The sequence below is a fragment of the Ixodes scapularis genome, unplaced genomic scaffold, assembly GCF_016920785.2.
Source record: "Ixodes scapularis isolate PalLabHiFi unplaced genomic scaffold, ASM1692078v2 PGA_scaffold3__209_contigs__length_174095766, whole genome shotgun sequence".
Lineage (NCBI taxonomy): Eukaryota > Metazoa > Arthropoda > Arachnida > Ixodida > Ixodidae > Ixodes > Ixodes scapularis.
In genome coordinates, this window is record NW_024609868.1 from 147,832,266 (window position 1) to 147,846,499 (window position 14,234).

General features: G+C 47.9%; 1 protein-coding gene across 1 annotated transcript in view; it reads left to right on the top strand.

The window, feature by feature from the left end:
* Window positions 1-5,101: 5,101 nt before the first annotated feature.
* LOC120850102 (cytochrome P450 3A18) overlaps window positions 5,102-14,234 on the top strand; it is a 45,997-nt gene continuing 36,864 nt past the window's right edge. The window contains exon 1 of the mRNA XM_040222465.3: window positions 5,102-5,135. The gene's annotated coding sequence lies outside the window, so the exon portion shown is untranslated. The remainder of the gene's footprint in view (window positions 5,136-14,234) is intronic.

Sequence of the window (14,234 nt, forward strand, 5' to 3'; positions counted from 1 at the left end):
TTTGACCTCAGTGGGCTGCACGGCGAACTGAAGTTTTGGAGTGTCGTATATGTGACAAGAAGTGTAAGGACTAAAACATTTTTTTTTTAAGAGTGATGAGCACGGCGACGCTTCTGGCGCGCACTGAAAATTGTGCTTCAAAGGCGCAGCGCTAGCTGGCGGTTGTAATGCTACACCGCATGGTAGACTGCGGTAATAAACTTTTTATCAATAACCATAGGGCAGTTTGATTACGTGTTGCAATACACTAAAACCGAGACGGCAAGCAGCGATCTGAGAGGCTGTGACGCGAAGACATCAATACTGTGTATTGCTGCTCTTCCGAAGCTTGACGGTCACCGTTCGCAATTCTCTTTTTAGTGCACTAATGGCCACGCAAAGCGCAAGCATACCTTCATCACCTTCGAAAATATTCTGCCACAAACACTAACGTGGCCGGTGCCTAAAACGCGCTCGCTCACCACAAAGCTTCGCACTTTGAGGCTTCCACAACTTTTAAATAACAGCATGCTCGTTTCCTTAACGTGCATCAGCAACTCCGTCACCTGTAATATGATCCCTCCCTAACCGCTTTGCATTTGTAGACAAATAAATCATTTTTAGCGCGCTGAACAGCGTCAGCGAGCAGGCGCATGGGATATCCCGGAAAATCTATCCCCGTCTCTTCCGCCATCTTGGAACTACCGACCCGCCACCTATAGGGCGTTGGAGTTGCGAATAGGGTCCCCCTTCCCTACGTCCCTAGGCCAGGACGCCGTTCCCCAACTGGTCAGGCACCGCCCACTCGCACGCACACGCACACACAGAGGATAAGTGCTCTTCCGGTTCCTCCAGGCTTGTAGTGGCAGCCGTTTCTTTAGTGACGCTTGAGATTTGGCCTTGCTCCTGGAATCTAGGTCGAGGTGACACCGAGAAGCTCATTCCCAAACGTCCGGGCACCGCCTATGAGCACGCCCAAACGGACACACCGGTTAATCATTTTGTTGGCTCTAAGAGAGCACGAACGCCCGGAGGATACCGTCCCCCTCCCTAGTCGGGACGGAGAAGACCTTGGACGCCGATATCCGGGAAGTTCCCGTTCACGGCTTATCTCCTTCTTTCGGCTTAGCAGGGATTACCGTGGCCGTTGGTTCCTGCTTGGACGCCTCAAAGAGAACGCATTTCCGTTTCAGCACCCAACTTGAGCCGGTATCGACGACGGCTTGTCTTGCTCTTTTGTCGACAGTACCAGGGCAGCGGGGAAAATAATCCCGGCTTGAGATTGTCAGCGAAAGGCGCGTCCTCGGGAATGTTACAAAAGGGGTGGCGATCCGCGTCCAGGTCCGGCCGCGAAGGTCGTTCGTTACAACACGTCCTCTCTCAGTGCGATAGATCATAGATTGCACAGTGGATAGGGTCCCTCCAACATCACGAAAACGAACAGGCGGTTTTATTTTAGTTTAGTTAATGGCCAGCTTGCCTTCATTTAGTACCCCTGCTTCATTCAACCAATGTAGAGCGCGAAAGAGAAGGGGAAGGGAGACCAGTTTGCCGAATGTCATTTTCTACCTTTCATAATTTCTGCGATGCAAATTTCTACAAAACAAAAACATATGTGAGGTGTTGCTGTATTTAAATATACTTGGCGTCATACGTATCTTAAAAACGACTTCTGTCAATAAAATGGTGTTGTGGGGAAAAAAGGGAATTTTCGCCGCTCGACGCGGGAAAGGCCGATTGGCAGTGCGGCAACACTGGTGCAAATGCCTCAGACGCTCCGTGCTTGCTTGCAAGAAAGGCTGCGACGATGAACTTCCCGCCTGTCTCCGACGCGAGGAAAGCTGCTGAAGCTGCAAGGAAAAGTGCCGCTGCCGCGAAGAGGGCTGAAGTGGCCGCTGCGTTTGACGTGCCCGAGAAAACCTATAGATTAATTCAGCTAGTTCAGCGGTACCCCTGGATCTACGACAGATATCGTAGCGACGACAAGGACCAGGACAAACAAAAGAACTCGATACTGCTTTTAATAATTTATTCACATGGTTTCGGAGACAGGGGAGGTGGCTGCAACCCGATGAAACGGCATCTTCAATGGAAATATGAGTGGGCTCTAGAAAGGCCGTTTGTAGAGGGAGGCAGTGGTTGGCTTGCTGGCTGCAAAGAGACCGGAAAGGCAGTGGGATGTTATTCATAAGCAAATGTGCTCCGCTTCCAGCTTTGAGGGCATATGAAGCAACTCATTTGTTCATTTTTCTTTTTTTATACACAATGTGTTACCAGCCTCAGGCACTCTGTGACCCACAAAATGCCATAGGCGCCCCCCCTCCCCCCCGAAACAAAATCCTGGCTACGTGCCTGGCTGCAACCATTGTGCGTGCGAGTTACATCCGGCACTTAAAAGGTTAAAAAGGTCAACGACACCGGTACGCACTGTAGATGAGAGTTTTTAGGCAGTACTGTATGACCGCTAGCCTAGGGTCTTTAACACCCGTCACGCAATAGTCAAACACGAACGTCTGCTGGTACGATGCTCATCCAGATCCAAACGGGCAGGGGTGGGGATTGAACCCAAGATCACTCGGTTTTGCAGCGCGAGCTTTCGTGCAGAATTCACTCAAAAGCAGCTTGTAAGCACGCATCCTAGCTAGCACAAGGGACAAGGATGCACAACGGGCTTCCGTCATACATGCACTCGGAGGAGCACAACACCGTGACCAGATTTAGTGAACAGAAAGAGTGTGTCGTATGAGGTGCACATGTGCATGCCATTGCTATTTTTTGATAGCACAGATGCAGTAAAATCTGACAAGCGTGTGACTGTTACGAAAGCTGCTCTCGTGATCCTGCCGCGTTAAAAATTATATAAACGTGGTTTCACTGCGGGAGCGCACGCTCCACGTGAGTATTCCTGTGAGTGACGCGCGGGCCCACGTGGAACGCCACTTGATATAGACCGTTCCATTAGGGTCATAGCAGAGAGGGTAAAAGAGAAAAAAAAATGCACTCCCCCTCTCCCCCGCAAGCTGTTCGCTCCGCCGAGTGGGCTGTAGCTAGCGTCCGGCTGGCGTGGAAACTCTGTTTAAAATCGCGTCATTTTGGAACTTTCAAGCGCAGATGCGCAGATTTTGCTATGCCAGTTATCGTGTAATACTATGCTAGATAAAAAGACTCACAGGGTCCAAATGCACTGTTACCTGCGTGCAAATAAAAAACAAAAATAGGGAAACTGTGTCAGATTGGCCGGTCTCTTTTGCGAAAAGAAAATCCGGTTGTTGTACCTTTTTTACTATACAAAAGTTCGTACTGGTGTAGGCCTTTAGCGACCATGAGTGGAAGTCTGAAATAATAAATAAAAACGTGCTCTCCTGCCGCAATACACGCAGTAGTTGAGGGTAGTACTGCCGGCTGACTCAACTGCTATTTAAGTAACGGAAGAAAGATATGCTAGTTTATCATTTAGCAAAATAGAACAACAGAGAGCTATAGGCTGATTTTGGAGTAGCCACAACTATTCTAAGAACGCGAACCACTTCACAACGGGTGCCACGAGCGAGAGTTCGGTGTTCGGTAGAGCCCGCCGATACAGCCCAAAGATGGAGAACGGCAACCTCCCGGTTTGTCGTCTGCTAGCGGAGTCGGCGGCGTGCCCTCTCTCTCGTTTTACCCCGCCGAACCCGCTGAACTTCCCGGATGTGTGGAGAGGGCGCTCCGGTCGAACAAAATGGTGCCGCCCAGAGAGCGCTAAATGGAATGGTCTATATAACATGAAAATAATCCAAAATAAAAAGCAGCATACCTGGCTCGTGACATTCGGAAGCACTCGAAAAAGTCCCGGCCGTCCGGGTCTTCGTACATCTGTCTCACGATGGTGGCATACGAGCGTTTTTCGAGACTTCAGGAGCTCGCGGACGGCTTTTCGCTTCTTCTTTTTCTTCACGTTCCGTAGGTACTGCTCACACGCAGCCGCGAAAGTAGTCAGCCGACGCCAGTTGATAGTTCTTGGATATGCGACGTACCTCACTACACAAAGGTTCATAAGTGAGGCAATTTGAGCTTCGTAGCCAAGAGCCTGCCGACACGACGCTATCATGAAACGACGCGCCAGTACCGATTAGACGGAGCGCGGCCGCACAAGCGGCGACGACACCGCTTGACGACAGCCGTTGATTGCTTGCCTGGGGAGCCGCCGTGACGCCAGCTCCCGTATACGGGGGCCCGTGCCGCGCGCCGTTCAAATCAAACCGTGACGTCAGCTCCCGTAAACGGGGGCCGGAAGTGATTACGTCAGTATGGGTTCCGGCCCCCGGATTCCGTATTCCGAGTCTGTTTGAACCGCGCTTAATTCTTGTCATTTTCACGTGCCGATGGGCACGAATTAGTTCACGCTTCGTTCTTGATTTTAGCTGCGACTGCGCACTTTCTCGACAGTGGCGGGCTGTCAATAGGCCTGTTGCTCTCGGCCAGGAAGCGCGAGGACGGCTGCACCGAGCATAAAGGGGCACTGCAGCGTTCGGTTATGCACGAGTGAATGTCCTCTAGAATCGTGCGTCAGCGTCTGTCTACGGGCGAACACTGTGCACCTCAAACGCACAAACAAAAAATGTTAAAAGAAGAACACAACAAAATGCAGCTTCAGCTTTCGCTGTCCTATCAAATCGATAGGTATGCTTTTATTATAGCTCGCGTTCCTCTTATTTTCTTTCACACTTTTTTATACCCACCAATAAAATTATTCCAGCTTAGCGTCCGGGAGCAACATGAAAAGTAATGACGGGCAACCGAAATGCGACCCGATGAATATTCCATTTTTCTCATAAGAGGCGATCTCCAAACTTGAAAGCTACAGGCCTATAGAGGGGTCCTAGCTGCCTAGCATTCCCCGCGTCACCAGGTACAAATGGAAGGGACAAAATGGAGACTCAGTAGACACTCCAATATCGGATACGCGTTCCAGCGGACCTAATCGCGACCTTGGCTTGGATTGCGAAACCCTTGACAACGCTTCGAGGAAAACAATCGGCGTGCGCAGCGGAGATGTGATACGGACAGTCTTGCTTTCAGATCGAGCACGGACGTCCACCGAAGGCAATCGGCAACGGCGTGGTCAGGTAAGCAGTTGTCAACTGAGGGAAGTTTCTTTCGGATTAACCTATACCGAGGTAAGTTAGTGCCGGCTTTGAAAGTGGCACGTGCCTTGGACGCCCGTGTGTGTCTTTTGTTTATTTTTTGAGAAAGTATGGGTGTACTAGATCGTTGCGTGTATTTTTCGCGTTAGTTTTCGGAATGTCGTCTTAAAAGGGACAAGTTAACCGGAATGTCATCTTAACAGGGCATATGTTGTTTTCGCAATCATAGAAAAGGGAACGAAACAAACATACGATGAGGTGAGCACAGCTGCCGTCTCACCTGTTTTCTTTGATGGCCTCTTTGCTTTCATAAATCAATCAGATTGCCGTTCAGGTTTTAATTGAGGTTCTGCCTCTACTGATAAGTCCAGTACAAACCTTGAACCGCTCGTGGGAAGTTATCTTTGAAATGAGATATTCAAAAGCTTCGATTTTGTTTTGCATCAATCACCGATTGGCCACAAATTTCTTTGTCCGTCCGTACACTATTAAAAAGAACCATTAATTCTAAAAGAAAAGCAGCATAAACCATGCCCCGCCTTTAGCCATTGCGCCCAATGTACTGTTTCCGTTGAAAAAGCATGAAGTATACGTTGGAAATGAAAATGAGCTATCTAGGTAATGAGCATCGATTTCCCCCCATGACTAACGTGGACCTTACTGAACATTCTCTGTGTGCTTGCCGCAACTTCTTCGGACATTGAGCGTGTCTAGAGACGCATTTCTTTTTCATCGAACTTTATTATTTTGCAAGAGCACATCGCTACGCGAACCGCAGCGCGCAGAACGTGAAAGACGACAGCCCCGACTCAAACGAATCGGTTCCAGCTGCCCGTTGGGAAACGTCTTGATTTACGGCGTGCTCCTACTTCAAGTCAGCTGTTTTGCAACGTACGTTGCAAAACAGCTACAGGCTACTCAATGATAAGATACAAATCGATGATGCATTGGGATGCTGAAAACAACTGTCGCTCCCAGGTTTTAAGAACGCGAGACAAACGACCTGCATGACAGCTAGCTAGTCGATCTGCCAATCGTGACTTCTTGTTGATAAACTTGAACGCTCGTAGTTTAGTAAATAAAGTTGACACACTAGAACATGTTTTGTTATCATATAGCCCTGATGTTGTTGTCATCACCGAGACTTGGCTACATGGTGATATTGATGATAATGAGATTTCTCCATTGAATTATAAGGTACACCGAAGAGACCGAGGGTCACGTAACGGTGGCGTGGCGATCCTAGTCAAGTCTCATGTTGATTGTAGCCCTCTGCTTAATCAAATTCCAGACCACGAAAGTCTGTTTTGTCAAATTAAATGGCCCAGTAACCTGATCATTGTCGGTGCTGTATATCGTCCACCAGGTGCACCTATATCATTCATGGAAAAGTTGTATGATTACGTGGAAGTTAATATTAAACATAAATCACATGTTGTAATAGCAGGCGACTTCAACCTGCCGGGCATCTGTTGGGAAAAACTTGCACCAGGTACTAGCGATATCAAACATTCTGAAATTATTCTCGACCTCGCTTTTAATTTTGATTTCACACAAGTTGTCCATCAGAGTACCAGGCACGGCAGATCTGCTGACACAAGTCTGGATTTGGTATTTTTGAGTAGCGACCTATCACATTATGACGTCTCAGTGTACGAAGGACTATCTGATCATGATTTAGTTAGCGTAACTTGTCATTTGAATTCAAATAGAGCATCAAGAGAACGTACTGGAAAGTTTGAAAGGGACTTTGAGATGGCAAGTGACGTTGACATTTTAGACTACCTTGAGATGGCTTTGTATGAGTTCGAGCGCCCTAGGCCGGTAGATAAAATGTGGGAGGACTTTACACGAATTGTTAACTATTGCATTAAATGTTATATTCCCCTAAGGCTAATTAAAAAGAAGCAAAACCCATGAATCACCAGGGAAATTTTGCATCTAAAAAGGCAGATAAAGGGAAAGCGTAAAAAGAAGTTAGCTAATAAGCAAGCAATTGCGTGTTTATCTGATAAATTAAAGGGTCGCCTACGTGCATCAAAGCAATAATATTTCACTGTCACTATGCAAAATTTCATGAAGTATATATTAAGTATATATCAATGGACCCCAAGCAATTTCGGCGTTATCTCCCAAGCAATTTTGGCGCTATCTCTCTCCCTTAAAAAAAAACCCATATCTTGTGCCTGTGGCATGTGTCTGCAATACTCCCTTCGGGGATTTGCAGTGTTTGAAATAAATAAATCAAATCTTGAAGTTGACGGTGAGGTCGTTAATAATCCAGAGGTTATGGCCAATGTATTCAACACTTTCTTTCGGCCCGTGTTCTCAAGTAACGTGCCTAAATTTCCTGGTCACGATGTGAGAGGCGGTGTTTGATACAACGGACCTATAATGACAGATATTTCTATTTCAGAAGAAGGCATTTTTTTTCTTTTGTTGGAACTTAAAGTGCATAAGTCTAGGGGACCCGATAACATTCCAAACGCATTCTTAAAAGGGTACGCCCTGAGTGGGTTTCAAAATATCTAACGCTTATCTTTAAAGTTTAGTTATCGCAAAGTTCCGTTCCCTCCAACTGGCGGTGCTTTAAAGTCGTGCCTATTTTTAAAGCTGGCAACAAATTATCCCCAACCAAGTATAGGCCAATATCTCTGACGAGTACCAGCTGTAAAATAATAGGACACATTGTCTCAAAGTCATTATACCACCACTTAGAAAACAACAACCTTCTCTATAAAAACCAACACGGCTGTAGACGAAAACTTTCAACGGTTACCCAATTAAGTGAATGCATTTACGACTTTTGCAAATCTATTGATGCCGGGGGGATAAAACTGACGCAATATTTCCAGATATGGCGAAGGGTTTTGATCGAGTCCCGCATAAACACTTGACAAAAAAACTTAAATTAATTGGAGTCAGCTCGGAATTGGTTAATTGGATAAGTGCATACCTCAAGGAAAGAAGACAATTTGTTGAAATAAATAGCACGGCATCTAGCGTTTTACCAGTATCATCGGGAGCCCCACAGGGTTCCGTTTTGGGTCCGGTTTTATTTTTAATATATATTAATGACATTGCGCAAGCCATTGATGATTCTATTACGGTACGATTATTTGCCGATGACTGTCTTCTGTACACAGATATCAAAATTAGCGAGGATCAAACTAATCTGGACAGCGCTCTACAGAAAATTGGGTCATGGTGCCAAGAATTGGGGATGGTGATTAATATTGACAAAACTGTACTCCAAAGGATATCAAATAAGAAAAATATTCTACATTATGTATACACAGTTAACGGGACTCCTTTAAGAGAAGTGAATAGCTATAAATATTTGGGTGCAACAATTGAAAATAACTTAAAATGGGGGAGCCACGTCAACAACATCTGCTGTTCTGCTAAGCGTACATTAGGATACTTGAAAAGGAATTTTAGATATGCGACTATGAGTGCCAAGCTGATGGTCTACGAAACAGTCATACGACCAGTATTAGAGTACGCAAATGTAATATGGGACCCCCATCAGAAAAGTCACTTTCAGAAATCAGAGAACTTACAAAGACTTTCAGCTCGCTATATACTCTCCAGATATAGACGAACCGACTCTGTCACTGGAATGTTAAAACAGCTTGACCTTAACCTTTTAAACGCCGCACTGTGACGCAATGTTCGAAACACTAAGATGGCTGTTGATAATTCACATATGGCTTCTGAATTACATATGAAAAAAAAGCAAAATTAACAATCACTAGGCATGTTTTTTTGCATGTTCCATTTTTGGAACATAGGCATTTCCAGTATCCCAGGTAGCACACCATGTCGGCCGATACTGGGATTACGTCGGCCAGTACCGGTAGCTGTACGGCGGATCCCGGCCAGGGACGCCGGTAAGAAACCGATCCCGGCCGATATCGGGGACTCGTTGTCTAAACTGGCCAGCGCCAGCCGGAAAGTTCCCGATGCCGGCCGACATCGTTTTCTTGCTGTAGTCACCGGCCAGTCTAGCCGTGGAGTTTCCGGTGACTGGCCGATATCGTTTTCTTGCTGTAGTCGCTGGCCAGTCTAGCCATGGAGTTTCCGGTGACTGGCCGACATCGTTTTCTTGCTGTAGTCACCGGCCAGCCTAGCCATGGAGTTTCCGGTGACTGGCCGATATCGTTTTCTTGCTGTAGTCACTGGCCACTCTAGCCATAGAGTTTCCGGTGACTGGCCGACATCGTTTTCTTGCTGTAGTCAGCGGCCAGTCTAGCCGTGGAGTCTCCGCTGACTGGCCGACATCGTTTTCTCTCTGTAATCACCGGCCAGTTCAGCCACGGAGTTTTCGATGACTGACCGACATCGTTTTCTCGCTGCTTTCACAGGCCATTCGAGCCATGCAAGTTTTGATATGTAACCGACATGGCTTTTTCGCTGATATAGAAACTATATGATGGTTACAAATGACCGTTAGGTTGGACATGTCTTCAATATGCTAAAAGGTGACACCTAATATTATCCTTGGCCTAGTATTAACGCCGCATCATCCTTGAACCAGTTAACAAAGGCTTATTTCAGTTTTGTTAAAAAAGACGGGATCAAACATGGCTGTGGAATGAAAATTCAATTTGGTTTACATCTATTAATTTTTTAGAGAGCAGCTCTTAGACGCCCGTTTCCGGCTTGAGCGGCATCGCCGTCGCAGTCGCCGTCGGCGTAACCACGCGTTGCATTATGGGAAACGTCCCATAATGCAACGCGCGGGTCTCACTCATGACCCGCGCATTGCATTATGGGGCCTTTCCCATAATGACGGCGTGTGCGCGTTGCATTATGGGAAGCGTCCCATGATGCAACGCGCGGTCGGCGACGGCGACGCCAACATCGCCGTCGGCGTAACCGCGCGTTGCGTTATGGGAAACGTCCCATAATGCAACGCGCCGTCTCATTTGTGACCAGCGCATTGCATTATGGGAAGCGTCTCATGATGCAACGCGCGGGTCGGCGACGCCAACGTCGCCGTCGGCGTAACCACGCGTTGAGTTATGGGAAACGTCGTATAATGCAATGTGCAGTCTCATTCGTGACCCGCGCATTGCATTATGGGACGTTTCCTATAATTACATCACAATTGACGTCACATGTGACGTCACAAGGGTCCCGCACGTTGCATTATGGAAAAAGTCTAATGATGCAACGCGCGGGTCACTCGTGACCTGCGCGTTGCATCGTGGCGGCGAAACTTGCTTTCGATGAGTTGGGCATTTTTACTGCGGCACTGCACTTCCGTAGAAATTTCCACATGTTCTCAACGGCAAGTCTCAGGGCTTACACAGGGTTTTAAAGAGCTTCTTCGACGATTGACTACGAACGAGTAGAAAACGTGTCTTCAGCATGTTGCCGCCAGCCTCCGAAACGCTCCAAAAACGCGATTTTTCAACATGCAAAATCGCCGATCGGTGGCTTCACTCTCGTGCTGCAGCTGCAGCGACCAAGCGGGGATGCGCGATCCAGCCCTTTGCCCAGGCAGATGCCGAGCGCTCCGCGCAAGCGGTCGTTCAGCGGTCGGCCTCAGTAAGCGATCCACCCAGTTGCACGCGCTGCCACCGCTTTCATAGCGTCTGCCCTCGCTTTTTAACAGTTTCGGTTCCCATTGCTATTTTGCTGAAAGCATGAAGTTCTGATCGGAACTTCATGCTTTGATAAAATGTCCTGCCGTCGTGGCGCTGTACGTTTTGCAAAGGGGCTGTTAAGCAATACCAAACACGCATGCCGTAGAGCGACCGTCATCTCCGCAGGCGAGTTAAATCTGAGGGGAATTTGTCGTATTGTCTTCTAGCAAACGACATACCTAGCTCTTCATCCGAATAGGTGTGCACAACGTCTTCGACGTAACGCCATATCTTGGGCCTCTTCGCTGGCAAGGCGAATGAGTCGGCAAAGACTTCGCCGAGAACGGCTGCCTCGTCGTCACTCGAGCTGGAGCTAAGCTGGTATCTTCGTCGCTGTCGCTGATTTCGCTGCTACTGCGTTTTATTAGACGATGTCAGCGCCGCAGTATGCTCGGGCCAGTCGGTCATGACAAGAGGAGCGAAAGCAAGCACAGCAAGAGAGCCCACCCAGCAATCGAAACAAAAAAAACAGCGAAACTCCTTCATTCCCCCGCGGCAACGTTGATAACGAAACTGAAATGTTGCGAGTGACTATAGATCGTACTCCCCCGAAAAAGGCTGCGCGGAGAACTACTCCGGGTCCGAGCGGTCTGTCCGAGGAAGACACAGTTTGTTCGGCACATTCGTTTTTTACATCATTCTGCATGGTCGTAATCGAAACATCACGTGCACCCTATATTCAACCAGAAAGGGTCACTACTTCCATAAACCCCTGCGTGCAACACGGCGCGCGTTGCTCTTCGGGAACTAGTTGGCCAGGGAGGAGAGTGGTATGGTTTCGGTTTCGATCGGCAGCCTGGACTATTAACGGCCGTGATCTCACGTTTTTTGGTCTCGAGAGCATCATTTTTGGTCTCTAAACTAACCTAAATGGCCAGACCTCGAATCTATAGCACAAGCCCGAGACGTATAGCTTGCCTTCACACATGCTTGTTGTATTTTTATACTCTATCGAGCCTTTCTCTTTGCGTTTCGAGATATATGTGAACGAGCCAGTGCTGGGAATCTCGACGCTGCGTAGCTCAGGTATCTTGCTTGTGCACGAGTCAACAAGCTGTAACGACCAATAAGTTTGCATACATCGAGCTCGCACCTTTACAGCTGGTCAGGAAGTTTGTTTGTTTTATGCGTCCATAGACGAAATAATATTTTTTGCAACTACTGTTTTTCTTAATACGTCTGAGTACGTGAGGTAAAACTTGGAGGCACCATTGAAAAGCTCAATTTGAACACACATCTTATCTCTTATCTGTACTGACTGCACGAAGCTAAGTCCTCACCCGCTTGCATTCCGCTAATATTCAACATCGCGTATGCACATAAATTTTTTCTGCAATCATATAGGCACATTCCCCCACACAAACCGTTTTAAGAAAGCAAAAGTCGAGCAATTGTGTGAAGAACGTCGCACCGTTCGCCGGAAGTGCGTCGGACGGGCGTGAACCTCTATGCGGTGTGCCAAAGGAACGAAATTATTCAAAGCGCATTTGACGGTTGGTAATGGCCGTAATATTTATGTGTTTGCTTTCTTCCTGACTGAGTATGCCGAGATAATTTCAGACACACCGTTTAGACACAAATCTTGGGCGTCAGTAAAAGCTCGTCCAAAAAGGCTTAGCGAAGAGTAGGAGACGCTTGTTAGAGCCTCCGTCGTAGCTAGCCGACCTCAGCGTTTGCGAAGACCTAATCTCCTATCAGCGTAAAATTTGAGTGGGCGATATATGATGACACGAGGAAGACACCATAGTAATTTGTGTGCAAGGAAATTGCCCCAGTTTTCGTTTTGTCAACCATTTCGTCGTTTAACCTGAGACTGGTTTTTTTTTTTTTTTTTTTTTTTTGAAGAGCAGAAGTAACAGAAAAAAACAGACAGGTCTCAGGGTAAACGACGAAATGGTTAACAAAACGAAAACTTCCACCAGCTAGCCTGTACTTTGACTCTTTTCTCGTTTCGTTTTGTATCGTTCGAGAATGAATGTATTGTACGTTCGTGAAAAGTCAGATCATCGAAAACTCAAGCGGCGCATTCGGTCACGGCGTGATAGCATGAAAGGAAGCTGCTCAATCGAAACCGAAACTGAGTGGCCAACTACTTCCCAGAGGGCACTTCGTCGAAGCGTCGTGTACTTCTTTGTGCCCCCGTTTTTTTTTTTTGTTGTTTTTTTTGTTTCTTTTTATAGAGTAGCACAGTAGCACATTTATATATTTCCGACTTCGTGTTGAGACTAGAACAGACCTCATCCAGCATCGAGCCAGCTGTTGATAGACTTTGCTAGAAAGCCGATCCAGCATCCAATCCAAAGCCGGACAAGGTGAGCAAACACAAATGGCGAGCGGGACGTTGGCGTGGTTCGCGGCATGGTTCAGGTACGGTGGCTCCAGGGTTGAAAAATTGTATGTGACCGTGGTGGCGAGTGAAAGCGCTGCATCTAAATCTATGCGGGGCAGAAGTCGCTCGAAGTTACCGCCTGCGCTTTGATTTTGATGTTCGTGTTCTGTCGGTTTCGTCGTATGTAGGCCTAGTGAACCAACTTCCGCTCAACAACGCTTGCTGGTGGTTGACTCGACGGTGTTGACGGCCTTTCGCCGTATCCCGACGATCGTTTCGTCGTGATGTCCCGCAAGACGGAGTAGCCGTCAAGTAAGAGAAAGTACGAGCAGCAGGAAAGGGATGCGACCGCGTATTATTTCGTAGTGGCGAGCGGCGGCACTTTTCTGTTTACGTTCGCGCACGTTTTTGCATCGGCTTCTGCCCGTTCGTAGTGTAGATGCCCTTTGCCTTTCGTTGCATCGCGCTGTTTCCACGCTTCGAGCGCACCTTCGGTACTCCCGGCCGAGTATGGACGAATGTCGCGAGACGGCGATCGTTCGGCGGCGGCCTCCGTGTGTTGTAAGCGTTGAAGTGAAATTAAGGGGGGGGGGGGGGGGGGGGGGAAATAGAGTCAATCGTGTACGCGCGCTAGGCGCATTTGTCACTGACTTGGGGTGGGGTGAGGGGAGAAAAGTGGGGGAGAATATAGAAGTAAGAGTCGGGCGTCAGGAGCGTCGTCTCACCGTCCCGCTCGCTCGTCATCCCATCGTCGCGCTTAATCCGTGAGTGAGTGTGTGTGTTGGGGGGGGGGGGGGGGGGGGGATTTAGCACTGGTGGCTGGCACCGCGCGGTGTCCGGTGATCAAGGCGGTCTCCGGGGGCGACCGCGCCGTGTTGGTGGAGGCATGCTAGCTCGCCGAGACGCTGCTGGCGGGGCATCGGGTTGTGCCGTCCGCGAGACGCTTGTCCGTTATTTTATTTATCCTTGCATCAGGTTTTAGATTATGACGGTAAATTTGCATTGTTTTTTTTTTTTTTTTTATTATAACAGCGATATATCGAAACTTTCTGCTCGTAGCGCAATCGCACCAATGCTGAAAAATTCCGCACGTACTGGCTAACCGTCATCATCATAAGCTCGACTCTTTTTTCCGAGTTCACATCAAAC